The sequence below is a fragment of the Sylvia atricapilla genome, chromosome 6, assembly GCF_009819655.1.
Source record: "Sylvia atricapilla isolate bSylAtr1 chromosome 6, bSylAtr1.pri, whole genome shotgun sequence".
Taxonomy (NCBI): domain Eukaryota; kingdom Metazoa; phylum Chordata; class Aves; order Passeriformes; family Sylviidae; genus Sylvia; species Sylvia atricapilla.
This window is the reverse complement of record NC_089145.1, coordinates 22,889,999-22,912,157: the sequence shown is the minus strand read 5'-3', so window position 1 is coordinate 22,912,157 and position 22,159 is coordinate 22,889,999.

Below are 22,159 nucleotides of genomic sequence, written 5' to 3'. Positions count from 1 at the left end.
GTGAGTACCCTTGCAGTATTCATGGTCCAATTCAGGAAACACTGTAGTGACGAGCACAAACATCTCAATGGTGTCTGTATTGATTTGACAAAAGCATACAATGCTGTCCCTTGATGTGCTTTCTGAGAGTTGGTGTGAACTAGCTTGTTCTGATATTCTTTTAGCCCATTCTATTAATGATGGGAGAGTCCTGTGCAATAGAAATTTTTTCTTCAGTGGAGTTTAATCTTTCTTCTGTGGAACTTCTTATGAAAGATGGAGTTGAGCAGGGTTGGAGATCCATATCTACTCGACTTCTCATTTCAGTACTGTAGATCTTGACTTTAGCATGAGGGTAATTTCTTCAGCCTGAGCAAATTTATTCAAATCTGAGTTTTGTGAAACCAGTCAGCAGCAGATATATAGAATTTCATTGCTTCACAAGATCATCTAAACACTTCACCTTGCAAGTAGGATCTAAAGGCAAGGCCATATTTTGCCTTTCCAAAGGTATCTCTGAAGCCCTCTCTTTGTTGCAGTTACAGACTCAAAAGTACACTATTCTTGATATTTTTCTCTCTCTTAATTGATGATTAAATACCTCGATGTTCCTGGAAAACAAGTGTTTTTTGAAATACATTTGAAAAATTTCTTTTGCATGAAGGAGGAATACAATGCTCAGTAAAAACACCAATTTAAACCTTTATTCACTTAGCACAGGTTAGGCACAGCATGAGGATGGAAATTTGAGAATGCTCCCGTATTGCAAGACCTCTTCTAATTTAGCCTTCTTGGGGTGACAAGCCACCTGAGTGACATGCAAGGACATCCCCAAGTCCTCCCTAACAGCATGCCAGATCAATGATCGTGAGGAATAAGCTTTGAGACATCTGGAGACACATCTTTCCTTGTACTAGCATAGCTCTTGATGTGAAACATGCAGCTAACTTGGAGGTCAAGCAAGAAAAGATGTTCAGAGGGATTCTGTTGCCACTTCTCACTCATCTAAAAATCACATTTTCAGCTTCTAACCATGCATGTTATGTGCAGGATTGTGAAATTATAAAAGACCTTTTAGAGCTTAAGAAATAGAAATTAATTAATTTCATTTATAAAAGGAAAGAGAGAACTAGAGGGAATTAACCAGGTTTTGGGAGGGAGTGGGAAATTTCTTTGTGATTTTAATATGACCAATGATGTGCTGCAGTCAGTGCCCTTCTGCTGAACAGAAATGAGCTGTTCCTGACAACATTTTAAATCAATTAATGTGCTCTATTAGCATGATGCATACCTGTACTCTTAAGCATAGTCTATACTGCCTTGTGGTGGCAGCTCTGTGGTGTCTGTGAATTGATTGGATAATTTGAGCCCAACTAGGGCTGCAGTGGTGCCCATGTTACAAAAACCTCCTTAAAACACAGACATCTCAAATGCAACTTAGGACTGAACTGCCTGTGGAAACAACTTTTGTTCTCTTCCCCTCTCCTTTTGCCCTCTCCAACAGGAGCACCAATGCGCATGTGAGAAGCCCTGTGTGGGTGTTCTGTAGTAGTGTAGCTCAGACTCTAAACAGAGGAGTTGAGTCTCTGAAGGCATTAATCTTTCCCTAGAGCTAAATTCATGATATATTTTATGTTTTGGAAATCGTAGTGTAAACTAACAGGCTCGAGCAAAGCTGAAGAGAAAAATAGAGAGGAGGCATTTGCAGAGCAAAGACTGAAACACGGTCTAATCAGATTGAAAGAGACTTTGTATCCAGTGCTGCATACAGTTAATAAGATACAGTTGTATGCTTTGCTGTACTGGGACTTCATTGCACTATGTGTGGGTTGTTATTGTATTAAAAAAATAGGGGAGGTGTGGGAAAAGGCAACAAGGATCTAATCTTTGAGAATGTGCAATAGAGGACACAAGACCTACTCGGCTCTTTCTCAAATTTGTAGATCAAAGCAGCTCTGTGGTAAGGAAAACCCTACAGACCCTGTGGAGTGGTGCTCTCTGGTGCTGTAACAGCACCTGCCTGCGTGCTGACACTGGCCATGAGGACCTTTGTTCGGACTAAGAGGTTATTGACTGGTGTGCAGTTCAGCTCAGGTTCTTGCAAATGCAATGAATCTTGAAGCTTCTTAGCTCTGGACTAACTAATGTCTTATTATTGACAGTGCTGTCTGAATTCAATTTCAAAGCTTAATGGGTTTTAGATGTATGTACCAACTGGATTTCAGACATAAAGGCAAACATCAGAAGTTGAGAGGGTCTAATATATTGATGGTAATATATATGTATTATATAGACATAATTTTAATATTATATTATATATTATAATGTATAGTAATATATTTATATATTAATATGTAATATATTAATACTACAGGGCAGTAACATGTTCTGCCAAGTAGGATCTTGTAGCTTCATCATAACTATAACAGGACTATTTGTAAATTAAGTTACACTCTTGATGAGAGACTAGTTTTAAGGGTTTGTTTTTACTTTTTAACTCTTGGACAAATTGAAACATAAACATAAAATATCAAGAGTTTCATATTCAGCTGATTGAGCTGTCTCAGCTCTAAAGTTTGGTCCAGTAGTTAGACAGCACCTCCAAAGGGGTGCCTTGTAACTGTGGCACTTCCCTTTTATCTTGTACTTGCTTGGGAGAGAAGTGGAATAGGAGATGTTGTGCAAGATTTCTGAGCAGAGAAGAAACAGGACCCTAAGATGGCTAAGGTCATCTGTCACTGAGGCAACGTGTTCAAACAAATGTAGATTAATGTTGAACTCATCCAAAACAGAATAGCTGATCTTATCTGAAAAAAATCAAAGTCTTCATGCTTTGTATCAGGTTGGCTCAAATTTTTTTTGTTTAGGCTTTACTGAGGGAAAGTTCTATATCTGTATACCTTTAAAAATGTTCCTGCAGAACATTTCCCTGAAGAAATATTTTTTTTACGTAATAATTCTTCAGCCTGCTCTGTCACTCAAACCTAGCAACTTCAGGGCCCTGTAAAAGTAGTCAGTTTCTAAGATCTACAAAGTCTAAATATATAATTAGATAAGTGGTAGGAGCTAAAAAGAATCACAAAGCAAAGAGATTATTCTGGTAGTCTGCCACATCTTTGTCAGATAAACATAACACTTCTATTTGAACTTTCATGTTGTTTTTACAAATTTCTACATTTGATGTCTGTGGTGGGTTGACCCTGGCTGGATGCCAGGTGCCCACCAAAGCCACTGTCACACCCATGCCCAGCTGGGCAGGGGAGAGAAAATATAAAAGAAGGCTTGTGGGTCGAGACAAGGGCAGGGGGAGATCACTCAGTAGTTACCGTCACAGACACTGACTCAGCTTGGGGAATTTAAGTGAATTTACTACCAGCCAAATCAGAATAATCTTTCCCCCACCCCTCCCTTCTTCCCATTCTTAATTTTATTTCTGATTTGTTACCTTTGCCCCACCAGCAGCACTGGAGGATGGGGAATGGGGATTATGGTCAATTCATCACATGTTGTCCCTGCCCCTCCTTCCTCCTCAGGGGTCCCTCCCAAGGGATGCAGTTCTTCATTAACTGCTCCAATGTGAGTCCTCCATGGGGTCACCAGTCCTGCCAGCAAACCAGCCCCATCATGGGCTCCTTTCCCCAGAGCTTCAGAGGTCCTGCCCAGAAGCCTGCTCTAGCTCAGGTTTCTCATAGGCTCCTTTGGGCATCCACCAGCTTCAGCGTGGGGCTCCTCCATGAACTCCAGTTTGATCTCTGCTCCACTGTGGTCTGCACCTCGGGCTTTAGGGGAATCTCTGCTCTTTCCACCTTTTTCACGAACCTTGGTATCTACAGGGCTCTACATCTCACACATTCTCACTTCTCTCCTCTCTGGTTGCAATTTGGTTCTGCACAATAATTTTTTTCCCCTTAAATATTTTATCCCAGAAGTGCTCCTGTTGTCACTGATGGGCTTGGCCCTGGACAGAAGCAGGTCCCCCTCGGAGCCAGCTGCTGTTGGCTCTGTTTGACAGGGGAAGTTCCTGGCAGATTTTCACAGAAGACACCCCTATAGCCACCTGTTTCTAAAACCTTGCAACATAAACCCAAATAAAATGCCAAAGCTTTTTGGCCTGAACCAAACCCCAAACTCCCCAAAGCTTTCCTACAAGCAAAGCAGAGATGGAAATACTGAAGGAAAAAGAGCAGAGCAAGCCTGAGTACCTCTGACTGTAGAGTCTAGGGTGACAAATTTTCAGAGAAGTCTGTGCCTAGGTCAGGTGTCGGTCAGGATGTCCCATACAAACACCACAATCTGCAATAGTGTAAGTAGCATAGCCCAGTGAAGGCTGAAGAGCAGCACAGAGGTGAATTGCCCTTCTTGTGCTGGGATGAACTGGCCTTACAGAGACCCGTGAATGGTAAATACTGCCTCAAAGGCTGAAACTGCAACTATTTTGATTTGATGTAGCTGAGTGAAATAGATCGCAGAAGACATCTGCTTTGGAAATGTATCTGGCACAATAAATAACATTTACATGACTCTTCCAGGAAATACCGCTGTGACATTTACTGTTTGTTGTTTTTTTTTTAAACCTGTATCCTTACTTAACCTTTTTTGAGACTGAGATATCAGCTGCTTCAGAGAGATAGCTGATACTTGCCTTTCCTCCTTTGAGCAGTAGTTTTATTTTTATCGTGAGTGCTACAGAAGACATATGGCATTTCACAGACACTTCCAGATAGTTACCCAAAGGGATTTATAATTTGATCCCTGATCCTACACGGAGTTTTTCAAGAACCATCCATTGAGTCTTGCAGAGCCATGGAAAAGAGAGTAAAATGCCCTGAGGTTTTAGGGTTTAAGTCCGTGTAGTACAACAAGGGAAAACAACAACAGGAAATACATCCCACACTTTAGCCCCCATCAAAGGACCTGAGCAGATAAGAAAAAACACACTAAGTGTGCATGAAATGCTTATTGTTACCTTGGCATCTTTTTATTCCTTTGTTTAAACAGAACACGGATGTAACACAAGTTAATTCATTTGTAGGCTAAAATCTAGAAAGAGTGGGATAAAGAGCCTTGTGAAGATGAATAATAAAGGCAGATTTCCAAGAATAAAATAGAGGAATGAGAATCTAAAGTTTTAGATTTGGGACTTTTCTATTGTGCATGATATATAGATAGTTCGCATAAATTTTAGTGTTACTTTTTCACACTATTTTGGCAGTGATCTTTAAATTTTTAATTGAGTAGTGGAAGTGTTTAATGATCTTGGGGTTTTTTGGGGGAATTTTGTGTTTGTGTGTGTTTTTTTTTTTAATGTAAACTATTTGACACAACAGTTGACAATATGGCATCCTGAAGAAGAAAAATGCAGGCTACAAATAAGAACCCTAAATTAAATGTCGTGATCATTTAAGGAAATCTTGCTCATGATTTTTTCGATGTGACTTGCTACATTGGGAAGTTATTTAAGAAAGTAATTGCTTCATGTTTTACTTGCAATGTTCTCCTCCACTAAAGGACCTCGAGATGAAATTAGATGAAAACCTAACAATAATAAATGTGTACAAGGAAAAGATCATTGCAATGGAAGAAACCAGCTGAAAAAAACATTAGTGGATGTGAATATAAGTTTTCTGCTAAGCGTGCATACAGAAAAAGAAGTTACCTGCAGAATGCTATTTCCTGCTTTCTTATCATCTTTGGAACTATTGCTTCATTCCCCACTTCACAACTTTTGGTTGGCTCTTTTCCTAGCTCTTCCATTCTGTATTGGCTAGAGTTCATGCCCTTACCTGTCAGTGACTTGTTGGAACAAAACTATCCTCCATGAGGTTCTGGTGTCATTACCATTAAGAAAAACCTCCAGCACAAAAGATCCCATCAACCTCAATTCAAATTTCCAAGACTTATTTGTATAAACAGCTATCTGACACCCTTAAGATTTCTTAGACCTTTACATCCTTTCCATCTTCTCTGGTATCATGCTTCCCATTAATATCAGCAACTCTGTCCTGCTGCTAGACTATGGGTGACCTTCCTATGCTTCCTCAATCTCCTCTGAGCAGAAATTCTCCTTTTTAAAAGGCTGATATTCAAATCACTGCAATGATGACAACTTGATGTCATCATAACAGCAAAGTGAACCCTTCCATAGGTCATTGCATGCATGATATGGGCATGAGCAGGATATACATTCAGCTATTGCTGTTGATGCTGTAAAAGCATATTAGAATGGAGAATAGGAATCCTTTTTGTTATAGTGATTTTCTTTTTCATGCTTGGAATTGCATAGCATGTTGGTTTAAATCTCACCAATCTTCTTTTTCCCTTCTGTCCATTTACGCAAATCTACTCCTGGCAAATTATTTTGTGGGGATTTTAACCACTTTAGCATTTTCTCTCCTTTCCTCCATTACCCTTTCCCCTTCCTTCCCACATCTTTCTTTTCATTATTTCAGTAAATGAAAATACCATGTGGAGATGCATTATGTTGTCAGATAACATTTAGTTATCCTCCTTTGTTGGTGAAGAACCAAAGGTGGTCAATGAGCATAGCCTGTGTTAGGACAGAATCATACCAAGAGAACGTGTGCTTATAATTCTAAAACTTGCATTTAGAGGTCTGAGGTTTAGTAGCCCTTCTATCATGTGAGGCATCTGAGTATTTGAGGGAATTAGGGGAAAGATATGTATATAGGAATATTTATTTGTAAGCTTCAAACTTACTCCAGGTCAGCAACGCAGAAAACCTGCTGATTTTAGGGATGGTACAGTAAAAAGATCACACCCTGTCTTGCTCTTTCTGGGCAGAAATGTCTGGGATTAAATTTGTCATGAGTGACATCCCTGGCCTCTTTTAAACTCAGGCTAAATGTCAATGGAGATGTGAATGGTATCCTTTTTATCTTTGTGTCTATTTCTCTGTCTACAAGTTGCCTGCATATTTTGCAAAGGTACCACAAGTAACTGTTGTATTTCTTACCATGGATGAGTAAAAGAAGGCAGATCCTAGAATTGTCTACCCAGATCTTTGGGCAGTATTAATTTGGGAGGACTGGTCAGAGAAAAGGTGTTTTGTAAACAGTTCAATCTCTAATCTGGTCCTTACTTATTTCAGGGTGCATCAGTCACACCTGAGCAAATGCAGAGAAAATCTTTTCAGTTTTCCTGATTGTTAGATTTGTTATCTCTTAACAGCTCCTGAGTCATGAGGGCAGTGGTTGCTGTGTTTGGAAAAAGTAGTGAGGGGAAGGCTGTTGACATGTAAACATTGAAGGAGCATTTGCGGAAAAAGCAGTGGCAAGTGATCTCATGGGTATCTTTCCTAAACATTAACAGACAGAATTGTTTTTGTTGTGATTAAAACTGAATATTTCCCCCATATCTTTTCCCTTCTCCTGCTTCCCCCGGCAGTTTCCTTGAAAAATATTCCATTAATCACAAATAGAAATTTCTGGAAATGTATCAGTTCTGATCAAACTTACCAAGAACATTTTCAAAACTAAGACGAATTGTAAAGGAGGATTTGGGAGAATTGATTAGAATAATTGCTTGAGTTTTGCATGCTCAATGCATATGATAATAAGTGTTGACTAATTTAGAGAAGTTTCTCCGACCACCCACCACTTTTCCTCTCCTTTTTAAAGGTCTAGTATAAGCTGCTTTAAAAATCTCAAAAAATAGCCTTGCAATGCCAAGAAAATTTTCCTCTCTGATCTGATTGAAACTGGAAATCCTGCAAGAATGTGATATGTGACATGAACTACATAATGCTCTCATGGGATGTGATGTTTTCAAGCTGCTTGTTTTGTGTGCAGCTAATCCATTTCCATTGGCATCATGGCTGCAGATTAAGCAGGGTCCATCTGCACACACATGTTACTTTTTATAGGGCAGAAATAGTCCTGTGGGACTGACAACCTTCTCATTTGCTGCTCTGGTCCGTATAACTCTGAGTCACAAACCCATGTGAATGGATGGATGTTGCTCATTTGGAAGACCCAACTTTTATGGAAGTTAATAGAAACTATATTTAAAAAATGCCATACTTTTATTTCTTTTGTGGTGAAGCATCCTATATCATTAGCTTTCAACCTGTATTAGTCCAATAAAGGCAATTAGTTTTCCCCATGGCAGAAAGCCTGTTCTGTATTTGGCAACTGCCCTTGGAGCATATCCTTGGAGCAGATGGCTGCTTGCCTGCCAAATAAGATACAAATTAGATTTTCAGATGATTGAGTGACAGTGGCAGGAAAGCAGCCGTCCATCTTAACTCCTCCTCCATTGCAAATCCGGTTAATCAGTGAGAACAGAACCACTCACTGCTGGAGCATGCCTTCTGCAGGGAAAACCTCTCTGCATGGGCCCCACAGGGAGGAGATGTGAGACGTTAAAAAGAAATGTTTTGCTGCCTTAAATATTTATTTATAGTGAATAGCAAATCTATCTTCTACACAAGTGAATTTCTGAGCCTTATTTAGTCCAGAAGGAAGGCAATAAATTAGTATCAATGGTCCCCATATGTGTCCCCATCAAAGTCCTTCACTGTTTTGTAACTAGGCTGAGCTTCCATGCAGCAGGAGGATAACTGTGGAGCTGTATTGTGTGGCAGATCTAATTATGATCAGCTTTTAGATTCAAAGACCAGCTCCCCATTAGCTGCATTTGTGTATCTATTGAATGGGAGTGCACTCTACTTGGCCCAGGAGGACAGGCAGAAGCCTAGCAACTTGCGTTTCTCTCATGTATTATTTCTTTCTGTGCTTAAAATAAGACACAACTTTACATTTGAACGTGGTTGTTTTAATATAGTCAAAGGTGAGCAGGTGATTGCTGACAGGTAAAGGTGACAGCTGGAACAAAGCACTTTCGTTCCGTTCCAAATCCCTTGGAAACAACCACAGACTCACCATGCACCTATGAAGTGGAGCCAAGTTACATTTGGAACCTCATGTTCTAGATAGATAACTGGGGAAAAAAGAGCAGTAAAACCAAAATAGCTTTGGAAAAAGACTTGAGGAAATAAATAAAAATACTTTTCTCACAGTGGAAAAATAAATTCAGTAGGACCACTAGTATGCTCGGCTACAAAAAATGCATTCCCAATAAAGGTAACAGTTATGCTGGTACACTTGTGAAGGGAATCTGGCTTAGCACAGAAGTCAGAGACCAGACCTGCAGCTGATGCAAGTACATGTGGTCTCTCTAAATCCAGGAGGCTATACTTATCTGCAAAAATGTAAAGAACTGGCTTGAAGACAACTTCTGCTCTTCCATACTCCATTTGCTCTTCCATAAAATGCAGGTTTCTCTGTGTCTTTGCCTTCTCTTCCTTTCATACAAATAGTGTGGAAAGAAAGATTTGTAAACCTACACTAATTTAATTTAGTTGAAGTTTCAATATTGTTTTCTCTGAAGCATAATTCTTTCTACTTGGTGCATCAATGATTACATAGATGTTAAACCAACTATATTAGTGTTTCTGTGAGGCAAAAAAAGTAAAATATTTGTTGTAGCTGTATTTTCAGATTGTTTGTCAATTTTCTACCCTTCATTAAAAATGCATTGCTTTCCTCAGCTGTCCTTTAACCTAAAGAGACTCAGTTAAAGAAATACATATAATTATTTAATTTTTAAAGGAGAAATGTAGAGAGGATGAAGCCAGAGTCGGCACAACACTAGGGTCAGCAACACTCAGGTTTGGCATCCCATGGGCAGCTGCAGAGTGGGGTGCTGAGGGTGGCTGGAGGAGATGCAGGGTGGACTCAGCAGTGCTCCAGGTGGATGCAGGATCCAGGCACAGAGAAGGACAGCTGGAAGACCACAGGAGTTTTTATCAGGAGACAGAGTTATGAGATTACATAACTAGGAATTAGCAAAGCCCATGGCAGAGGGTTGGAATGAGATGATCTTTAAGGTTCCTTCCAACCCAAACTGTTCAATGATTTTATTGATAAGTCAAACTTCTAATTGCTGGTAGCTGGTATGGAATTTGATGAGTAGGAGCGAGCAGGAAGTCTGTGAGGTGTGCTTTGTGGGGGTTCTCCTTTTCTCCACACTTTTTGCTTCCCTGCAAAGAAGGATTGTATGATGAGTTTCCAAAGATGGTCTTAGAGAACAATTGGGTTTTCTCCTCCTGTTGGTGATCAGGATGGGGCTATAAATGGAGCAGCAACAGTCCCTACCACTGTTGTGGAGCTACCTTAAATATCCCTCAGAAAAGCAGAGGTGTGTCAGCAAGAGACCTGTTGTGTCAGTCACAGAATAATCCCACAGTGTCAAAGCAGGGTGACTTGCCACCCCAGGCCACATCATATTTTCTGAGTATGGGTTCTCTGGAGGAAACTTCAAAGTTTGGCTGTGCTCTGAAAAGAAGCTAGAAGGACTTTAAAGTTTCCATGTCTCTTATTCCTCAAAAAAAGTGCTCAGTTTAGAAGTAGAAGAAGGTTCATTGTCCTGCTGTTTCTTTGAATGTTCAAGCTGAACCTTTTCTCTGGCTTCCACCTGTTACAAAGGCATACTGCCCTAGATTTAGACCCTCTAAAGATATGTGTACATTGGTTGAACAGCTATGAGGTTTTCTCCTAGTTTCATCTAATTTTTGTTTATCTTAAAAGCTCAAAGGATATGAAGTGGTTTCTGGTTCAGGTGCATTTAGCTAGCTGAGTGAAATCCACAGGTTGTCCAGTGTTAATTTTCAATAGTCCTTCTGTGGAAAATATATATTGCCATCAATGCACTAGAGATTTAGAAGAAACTTAAAAACTCTGATACTCTTTTTTGGCACTTTTTGGCTAGTAAAAGCGACAGCAGTGGTACACCAGTGTCACTCCATTGCCTGAAAGCAAACAGCCATATTGATTTAGGGCGAAAAAGAACTCACTTTAATTTACCTCCTTTAGCTTTATTGGCTTTGAATTGGTATCACAATAGAAAGCAGTGGTAGCCTAAAATGAATAAGCCAAAAATCGCTAAAATCAGTGCTCTAAAATCAATAAGCCTAATAGTTGCTGCACAAAGAAAATACATCTAAAAGCCAAGCCTGTGTCCTCAGAGAATCCTGTTCAGCTTGGAAATATTAGTGGCTATTTTTCCTATTTTGCAAGATTAGTAAGAGGTTATTTGGTTCCAGTTTTAATTAGTTGATGGACAAATGGAGACAGTAGAAGCACATCTATTGTAGTGCATTGACCGTGGCACAGGTAGTACTTGAATTAAATATTTATTCTGGAATTTTTATTTTTTGCCTTGCTATAGTATCTCTAGCATCTAAGGCCTGAAATAGGAAATGCCTCGCATATGCATCAGTATGTGCATTTCTATACACTGCCAATAAAATCTGTCCTGAGAGTAGCATACAGGCAATATGTAGACAAGAAAAAGAAAATTTTCAGCAGAACTACTTTTTAGAAATCCTGTGGAAACTTTAATCTGCCATGAAATTTACTTATTTATTCATTCATTCACTATTTAATTTTAAGTCTCCCTCCCTTTTCAGGCAGGAATCTTATACATCCAAGTGAGGCACTTGGAAAGCCTGACATGGACCACCAAGGTGAATCAGTGCTATGTACAAAGCTGTGTGAATATTCAGAGATGGTGGATGCTCTGTAGCAGGACAGACCCTGGCTGCCCCCTCTGGAGAGAAGCGTATCATATAAAACAAGTGAGAGGTGGATGGCAATTTTTTTTAAATATTTTTTTTCTTTTTCTCCTTTGTTATAAGACAAGTGAATATGATTTACTAAATGGTTCTAGGATATACTGTGCCTCCTTGGGACTAAGGACCTGATTACAGTTAGGCTAGATGTTGGAGTTTATCCACAACTGTTTGTGCTCATAAATCTGAGCTTCACTAACACCTAACCCTTCAATTATCTTCTCTCCAACAGCAGATTTTTCATATCAGTGCTGAGATTTCCTCCCAGGTTCCCTCCCTCCTCTCTGCCCCATTTGTTAACCCTTATTAGAATGAATCTGTCCTAGTGGACCTGTTCTGGCCAATGTATTTGTACTTCAAGCAGTCTCAGATCTATTTTAGTTACCCCCTTTTTGATAATTGTTACCTCTGTCTTCAGAGTATTTTATCTCTCCCCACTTTGAATGCATTTGAAAGAAGTTTTGTAATTTTGAAACACCAGATAGTTTTCTGCTGATCAATTAATATATTTTCTAATATAATTTCAACTCCTCAGTAAATTGCTGTTTCTCACTTTGGTTATCAAAGAAAGCAATAAAACTTCAAATTTTGTACTACAGCAAAATTGCTCAACAGTTCACAGTATCCATCAGTTAGGCCTCTGTCATTTTGATAGAGAACAATAAGAAAGGACAGATAATAAGCACATCTCAATAGGAATTTATAATAAAATTAAAAGTTGAAATTGAAATTAAAGTTGGAATTATATAGAAATGTTTTACTTAGTATTTTACTTATTTACTTTTCACAGCCACTGTATTCCTAAAAAACCCCTAAACTAACAAATAAGCAAAACCCCAGCACACATCCTTTCCCCTCCTTGTTCTCCTCCACTTAATGAGAAAATTTGATAATTTTTGCTGTTGAATCAAAATCTAAAAATTGTTTTAGAAAAAGTGGATGTTTGGTGTTTTGGTCTAATTTCAGTTAACATTGACTCAAATGAGACTGGATAGGTAATTGGAGAGAATGTCAGACTGACAAAATATGGAGTAGATGCCATAAATAATCATAATTGTTCTGCTGTCTACCTTCATGTGGTGTGACTTGTATATAGGTATTCCATTATAAACAGCTTGGCAGAGCTAATTGTGTAATCAGAATGATGTCTAAGCTATGATGCTACTCGTTGCATTTTTATGGTTAAGAAGAGAGAAACTATGATTTGTCTTAAGTAGACTGTGATTAAAACGGGTAAATGTTTGCAGGGATGGCCCTTATATGATTCATGGAGAAAATGCTGATGACATTTTCACTTTCTTGCAGAACTGGAACTTACACAACTGTAATAATAGCTGTGCTAGAAATTATTTTATTCAGAACTTTGTGTTTGCTTGATGACTCTCTGATCTGTGACCTACTATTAGGATTTCTTAGAGGAGCCTAAATTAAAAATATTCATTCAAGGAAAGAAAGAAACCTGTATAGCCTATTGAGCTGGGCATTTTATTGCTGTATCTATAATGTGCTGTAATTAAAAAAGAAAATAGGGGATTTGGGAAAAGCAGAGCAAAGGCAGAAGTCTTTGATTCATGCTTATGTTTCTGCTGCTTTCATTGCTAATTGTCAACCAGTGAGACACTGTAGCTGGTAGCAGTCAAAACCTGTAGTTAATTATGAGGGAGTAGGCTGAGACTTGCATCAGGGATGAAGAATTTTAAATCTAGTTATGATTTTTATAGTAACTTAGAGTAATTTTTTTGATCTCCTTTCTTCAGTGTTTGGTGTTGCTGTTTCTCAGCTATAGGATACCGAGCTAGGTGAACCAAAAGCTTGAATCATGTACAGAAAATAGCAGCTAATCAATAAATCTTTTTCCTTGGACAGTACTGGTTGCTGCTCCGTGTTGCTCTCTATATACGAGCATCCATTTCATGCTCTTTGAAGCTTCTAAACAGAGAAGGGAGTTCATCTTGTTCTCAATGGTTTGCTTTCATAAAAAGTATTTTTCTTTAATTCGGCCATAAGTTTCTGGTTAAATGCTTCTCCTAAATGCTACTGATACAAGGTCTATTTCCAGTTTGCACAGATTTTAACTGTGATTAATAATTTTAGTAGGGTTTCTAGCAAAATATAGATACTAGATTTGTTGCTTTTTCTTCGAATACTTCATTTGTTTACAGATGAAGTATCTTCAGAGGGGTAACAGTTGACACGATTTGCAAAAGGAAGAGGAGTGACTTTGGTTTTGCCCTCCCACATAAGTTGCAAGATTTGGACGTCAGCAAATGTCATGGTGAATGATATTATCTCTGGCATTTGTTTATTTGGAACTACCATATTTTAATATTTCTTTGCTTTTTTTTTTTTTGTGAATAATTTCAATTGTTGTTGCTGTTTTATTTTTGTTTTATGTGTTTCCTTCCCACCAAAAATTGAATTTTTCCTTCAGTTATTCTGCTATAGAAAATCATACAGTTCCTACTGAAACACTTCTGGAAGTCAGTATAATCCCAGTGGCATTCAGAATAACTGATGTGTGCTAAATGGGATTGCAAAGAGAGCCACTCTTCATAAAACTCTACATGCCAAAATCCATTTAATGCTTCCTTTTAAGAGCCCCAGCTGAGCACAGAGTTTTGTTAAGCTTGACAAAGTAACATCTCACTCCTCAAGCAAATGCAACTAAGGTGGATGGGTTCTAACAACATTGTAGAGAAGACAATTTCGATATGCTTAACAGTTGCAAGTTTAAATCTTTGTTTTCTTCAGAGTATGCAGAAACCTACACTCTGCCCTGCTGCCTGCAGGTTTGATGTGATACTCTCCATACTATTTAAATTCTACAGGAAAATTAAGATATTTACTTTAAAAGGACCATGTTTGTGTGTCTCATTGCCATGCAGTTGGCAGACAGGACTTGTGGTATAAAACCACAAGGAAATGGATAGCAAAGCTCTAGAAAACAACAGGAGGAGTACTGATTTGGAGCAGCCTTTCCTGACTGCATCATTTTTACAGGAAACCCCATGCTGGAGGGATCCCGGTAGCTAGAAATGGTGACTGAAGGAAGAAGGTTCAGTCACCATTTTTTAGAAAGAACAGGTTATGAGCAAAATGAAGCTGATAAAGAAATACATGAACAGGAAGTGTCTGTCTGACTCAGTCGTAATTGAGTAATTTTGTATAAAGATCCTTTGTGCTAAGCTAACATCCAGAATGTAAGGATCCTTCTGATCATTGAATAAACTCTGTCTTTAAATGGAAGCTGAAATTTTGCTCAGGCAACATTACAGGTTCCCATAGAAAGAGGTTTAAATATGGTGTATGTATCATCTTGGTGGCAGGATCTTAACATTTTAAAAATGCTCCTCCAAATGCTCCTTCTTTTCAGAGGATTTATATTTATATATATATATTTATATTTATATATATATTTGTTGGTAGTGGTGTTGTTGTTAATGCAGGATGAACTTCCATTTATTTGGGGTAGGCATCATCACAGATTTGTGCTAACACATCCATGAGTACTTGGAAATATTGAAGTTATGGGTTACTGACAGTATTCATAAAACTGTGTTTGTTCTTTATTTTTGCTAGGTTTTCATCTACTGAAGCTAATTTAATAGTTTTTTAATTGTTTCATTAATTTTGGAATTGCAGTATTAATCAAATATTAGTTGTCTCAACTGCACGTGTCTATTCTGCTGTGCTCCCCCATTGTGAACACTTTGATGCGCAAAGATATTACTTCTAACCAAAGAACTAAATATTTTTGCTTCATATTTCTTCTCTTCTGAGTTTGTTTGTTCAGTATAGAAGTCTACTCTTGTATTACTCATGGAATATTTTATTGTTACAGCACTGTAGTAATGATCAAGCTCATGTTTTTTACTGATTGATATTTCAAACTTTTGAGGAAAATATGTCCCATTCCTATCTAAAACTGGAGGACAGTCAATATCACTGTACAAAGCAGCTAGATTCCTGGTAGGGGTAAGTGCTTTGGACAGACCTCAGCAGGTTTCTCACCTCTGCAAAATGCACAGAGCATAAGGCATCTCCAGTGCTTCCTCTCTGGAAGCTTTTTTTTGAATCAGAACTTAGCACCATATATGGAAATTCATTTAAGCAGTAAATTAAATGCTTTTATGTGAGCCTGGGTATATTTAGAGCTTGGTTAAGGGGCTCCAAAAGTATTTTGAGTACTTTTGTCCCCTCATCCTATTCCTATTCTCACCAATATCTATAAATCTTAATTGAAATTACGGAGCTGAAGAAACTGTTCTAGTCTGTACTCAGCTGGGATGAGAAATGACTCTCTGGTCCTGGGCCAGCAAAGTAATCAACTCTGTTAACCACTTCTAATTGCACAGGATTGGTGCTTTAAAGTTTGAAATAAATTACCATACTTCAAAGTTGAAGTTAAATACAAGTAAGGGACTGGGGGAGTTTGAGGGAGAGTGATGGAGTGAAAAAGTCCACTGCTCACAACTGTGATACTCCATGTGGTCTCTGAATACTAACACCATCAACAGGCAAAGTTTCTTTTTAGTTAAATGCTTATTTCTCCTGACTATGTAGTACTTAAGAACTTCTTTTCAGAGTTAACTCTTGGAAAAGGATACATCTAAAATGAGGAACTATTTAATGACAGGTTGCACAATGTTGATGTAGATACTGGGGAACTGCAGAAAGTACTTGGTACCTAGTTAATCTATAATCTTCTGGTGTAGAAAAGATGCTGTGTTTAATATCTTTTGACAAGTTTGGGAGCTGAGGTATCATGGCCAAGATGAATAGCCAAATGTAGGACTAGGACTTTGTGCAGAAATTGTTTTATTCCAACACAGAAGGAAAAATATCTAACTGACCCCCACAGGAAATCTGACCTATTCACTAGATGTGATTTCAGCTATGCCTTTGTAGCACTTTCTCTCATGCCTCCACACTCCTGTTACAGTGAATACATCTGTCTATAGCAGCAGTGTGGGACATGATCTTGCTAATCTGGTTCTGAAACTGTCCTCTAATTCTTTATAGCATAGCTGAGATGTCTTTGCATGTGTCCCTGTGTGTGCTGGGGAGAGGGAGCAGTCCTGTGAAGAATTATTCTGCCCTGTTTTTTTTTTTCTTTTTTTTCTTTTTTTTTTTTTTTTTTTTTTTTTTTTACTTTTATCTCAGATTTTGGGCCACAAATGCCTTTTGGTCCAATTATCATCTGTCCCCTAGAGCTCAGTTTAATTTTTACAGCAAATATTGCCTCTGAGGTGTTTGCAGCTGTTTCTATCTCTGTGAGTCTGAGTGAAATAAGAAGGTTTGTTTCTTGTGTTCCTGCCCAGTTTGAACTCTTACTGGAGCACTCTGTGGGCTCCACTGACAGAAGGTGCCCTCCTCCTGCCCCTGGCTTTATCACGCACTGGGTGTGTTTAATCTCCTCTCCTCTGATGTGGTCTGAGGGCTTTAGCAAGCTGTTGCCACCTTCCTGAGGGGAGAGGACTCTAGGGACAGACATGCTAGACTGACAGCAAGAGAGAGAGAGAGAGAGAGAGGAGGCTTTTACATACTGTGTGCACCTGTCAAAGAAGAAAAACACCAAGATGTTATAATAAGGAAGAGTCTCCACAGACTTGACAGCTGAACCTCTGAATGAGCTGTAAAGTGCTTTTTAGCTCTTCCGTGCATCGGAATTTGAAATCACAACTGCTCATGAAGATGAGCACTCTCTCTGCCTTCTGCTGACTTCTGCAGAAGGTGTGGGGAAAATGCCCTTTGCTTCAAGGAATTGGGGCACTTGGGTTTAATCAGCTCAGAGATATATCAGCTCACAGTATATCCTAGAACCATTATCTTCTGCTTCAGAAGATAGCATTCTTCATAAGCAAACATCAAAAAAAATCTCATTCATTCTTCCATGGAGGATCACACAAATTTGAAACAGATTCCAGAACTTAAATGATCAGGCTCAAGCCTCCTTAGCAAAGTTGCTGCATCTATATTGTTCTGGTGGATGGTTCATAATTTCTGTGTAAAATATTGCATGGTGTTCTGCTGTGAAATCCTTGGCATGGGCACAGAGAGGGGCCCAGGGAAAAGACAGTGTCAGTGTAGAGATTATCAGACCATAAAGAAAAGGGAAGCTGCATACAGTATCCAATTGATAGAGACAGTAACTTTATTCCAGTCCCATTTAATCACAAAATACAACCACAAAAGTATGAGCAGTGATTATATCATACGAACATCTCTAGTTTGAGAATTGTTGATGCATCTTGCTAAGATAAATGTTTTTGGTTATTTAGTTTTGGAGTTTCTGTTGTGATTGTTACTTGTTTGTTTTCATAAAAGTAAAACCTGTAGTTTAAGTGCCTTTACTTAAAATTAGTTATAATGACTAAATAATACTTGAAATTAATGACTAAATTTCAAGAGAGATTATTCTTTTGTGTATTAATTGTACATCTTATGAATGCTTATAGGTCAAAGGAAAGATTTTTCTTATATGTCTACCATATTTCTTATATAGGAAACATTTTCTTCTGTATCACTGTACATATCATCTGAGTATAAGACAAATGTAAGAAAAAGTACAGACAGATCATACAGATGAGGACAAATTAAGTGTTCTGCTTGTGTCACAGCATGCATGCTAAATAGCGAAAGGAAATAATGACCAATTCAAATACCCAATTTTTTCTCTAAAACAATTTTGCCGGATTACTTTTACACGTACTCACTTGGGATGATAGACTTACAAGGCTATAGGTTGAATTCTTCACTATTTCTTCTTACCGTACATGCATAAATGCATTAGTGGAGAATTGTACGAAAAATGGAGGTTAAGAATGGTGGTAGTATTCCTAAAGTCAGCCACAGGAGATGTACAGAAAATGTACAAAAAATAGACAATATAGTGCAGCAACTGACTTGGCATTTGACCTAAATTGTTATATGCCTAAAACATTTTTTCTTGGAGACAGCAGAGCATTTCAGTGGGGTTCCTCCTCCAAGTTTATGCTCTTATGGATCCGATTTCTCCTGTTCTGTAAGGTTTTTCTTGGGGGGAAGTTGAGTGGTTGTACGTTTCTCTGTTCAGGAATCTTATCTACTTATTCAAAGTAGCCATTACCTTTCATCCTTGGTGTTTTCTGAAGACTTTCTGGTTTCATTTTATATCTTTTCCTCTGACTCTGCTTTCTGATGCCTAAGGAAAAATATAATATTGCAACCATTCTGTGCCCTCTCTTCCTGTAGTCAGGATCTTTTCCTTAGTTGTTAAAACACACTCCATTCTTTATCTGGGCTTGACAGGATTTACTTTTTTTTACTTTTTATTGGTTAACTGATTTACATGCATACAGGCCAAGAATTTGTTGTGTTGTAGTTTTCTCTAAAGCTGTAAGGAGGTGATCTTCTAATCACCAATCCTGCAACCATGAGTACAGCTATCATAAAAACGCTCAGATTATTCTGTTCAATTACAAGGAAAACTGAGGACTTCTTTAACTGTAATCTCCTTTTTCCCACCCCTTGCTTCTTTTTGTCATTCAGAAAGAACTCGAGTTCAGTTTCAGCTGGGAGCTTTTTAATAATGCAAATTATTATTTCTTAATTCCTTATATGATTCCTTATATGATTCCTTATATGATGCAACAACTTGTTCCTTTCAGATGTAATATGAATGCAAAATTAGGGGGTTAATACAGAGGATTATTATGACCATCCTGATAGTATGATTGCTATTATTTTAAACTCCTTTTTATTTAGGCTTTTGGCTCTGCCTTGTTTATCATCACAGCAGTCTTCTCTTTTGATGTGACTTAACCCACCTCCAAACAGAGCAAAACCAGTGCTTTGTTTTGAACTCAGAGAATGCTTTACGCAGCAAACTCTTAAAATACGGGAATTCTGAATATGAAGTATGCTTAGAATTTCAATAGGGTTCAATCTGCATTAAATCTGTCCTAGGTGAAATCTAGTGTGATATATTCTTTCATGATTTTGCATCCTAAATCAAAGGTTACTTATGCTGAAATCTGAGACTTTAAATCTTCTGTCAAATCTGACAGTAAATATATATAGATTTAGGTAGTAGTTTGGCAAATATTTGTTCTTCTAGAACAAGAACTTTTGAGGGTGAAAGTGGCAGTAGAATTACCCAGATTCAATAAGGTTAAGGAAGCTGGAGGAACATTTTTACTCATTTCTTGTAAGTCATTTTGTAAAAAGAGCATTTTCCTCTGCCACTGCTATCCTGGATAGATCTGTTCTAAAAGGTAAAACATTTATCAAAACTGCCACAGCTCCTATGACCCGTAGAAGAAGGACTATCAGACCTTAATTGCAATAGCTGTGTAATTGCAGAACTTCCCTTCCCTTGTTCACCTACTCTCTGACCTTTACGTCAGCTTCTAATTTCCTTCTGTAATTGACTCTTCTTTCTAGAGCAGGAAACTGTGGCAGCAAATGCATCTTAGTGCAGAGGAAGATCCAAACAGTGCTGTCAAATGTCTATGAAATTTACTTTATAGTCAAGTTTTTTGAGGAAAGAAATAAAAGCAGGTAGTTTGAACAAATTTCAGATGAAAAAGAAATTAGTTTCCCTAAATGTTGTTGTTTGTGAGCATTTTGTTTTTAATACATAAAGTTAAGTGAGGACTTAATATATTACCTTCAAGCATGTGCTAAAGACAGATGTTTGATCCAACAATTGCTCATTTCAGCAACACATACTAATGGAAGTCTGCCATAAATTTACTTTGCTCCAAGGGACAGCTAATCAATTGAGAAAGGAAAGGAGAGGAATATATCCTGAAAAGTCTTAGTATTCTCATCCAAAGTGAGGTTTCTATATATTTTCTATGTCACAAAACATCTCGATTTTATTTCCTTGAAGAGACTTCCATTTATTTCAGCACTGCCTGTCCCAGCTTTCCCTGTGTTAATTGACTGATACAGAAGGGATTTGTGAATTTACTCATGAATGTCCTTGTCTTAGTGGTTAATCAACAATATCAACAGTCAGTAACTGGAAACATACACAAAAAAGCTGGGCTTAAGTTCCAGGCAACTCCAGTAGGAAGTAATATTTAAATGAATCAAAGTGTCTGCTAGTAAGATAATGTTGTTGTTATTTAGAGCTACTGGATTCTGAGGAATTACGTACTTCTTTACTCACCTAGTGGCCACAAACTTAAAAAATAAAAACTGTTCATTTTGTCAAACTATAACTTAACAGACCCACCTACAGCTTTACAGGACACAGACAGAAGTACAATAACATAAAAGGAATAGTTGTAATTTTTCATGTCTCCTTTACTCCCGGGTTAGGGAAACAAACTCTAATACAGGATATTTCCTGTAGACATTGCACTGCCTTATATGCATGTAGTGCATATATTTGTGCATATTTGCAAAATATGTAGTGCATATTTTTTTCTGCTGGCTGTGTCTTTTGTTAGTTGCTGTTAAAATGTTTAGGACACTGGAGAGTAGAGGGCCAACCCCACACCTTTACCTGGGTGTTTGAACCACAAAATTAATGGATCTACAGAATCTATTCATACTTCAAGAACATAATAACTTCTGTTATTATTCATAGCTATCAGTAGGGATTGAGTAGTCTGCATAACTAAAATTAATAAACTCAGCCAAACTCAAATCTTAAACCAATCTCCACCTTCTCCTAGTGAAAGGTTTACTAGAACTTGGTCCTCCCCAGCCAGAGAGAACCCATGGTGCTGTGAAGGGGAATGGCACAGAGAATCCACATGTGTAGGGGAAAGCACAAGCCTGCAAATGCTTTGTAGTCCTGTGGCACCACTAAAGGCAGAACTTCATAATTTTCCTTAATTCTCTCTATTTTGTTCTTAAAAATTATCTTACAACAACTAAAGGGTCAGCCCTCTGAAATGAGGAAAGAAGCAATTATTTTTTAGTTTAGATAACGTACAAACTTCATATCTACATCCCCTTCTAAAGTTTTATTAATTCGTTTCCCTCTAGGGATTGCCAGAAGAAGCACAGGCCTCTGCTATCTGGTCTTCAATATCTCTTATATCACATGTTATTTTAAACACCTTTGGCCTCAATGGGGATAAGCATCCATCTAGAAAAGTGTTGTGACAGGCAGAAGAATTATAAAAGAAAGGCCTCATAAAATCAGACCTGCTCTATTAAATTAGCAGCTAGCCTGTCATCTCTTCTAAGTGTAGTTAAGCAATCTGCAAGTTCCCATGCAAAAACAATCTTGGTATGAAAGGTTCATTAACACAACAACCTGTTCTTGGGTTGAAAAATAAGTTCATCTGTGTAGACAATAAGAACTGTTCCATGAGAACCCTTAAAGGGAAAATGTAAACCTGAATCTTAGCACGTACACACAAACCACCCTCTGACTGAAAAATGAAGTAGCAAGAAAACTACCAGCCAATACCACACAACGAAGTGTGTGAGAACTGTATAAAATAAGTGATATGAATAAGGAATTGTCTTTTCCCACATGAAGAAAATGGAATCTTGGCTAACTTATTAGAATAGAAAAGAGTCTCC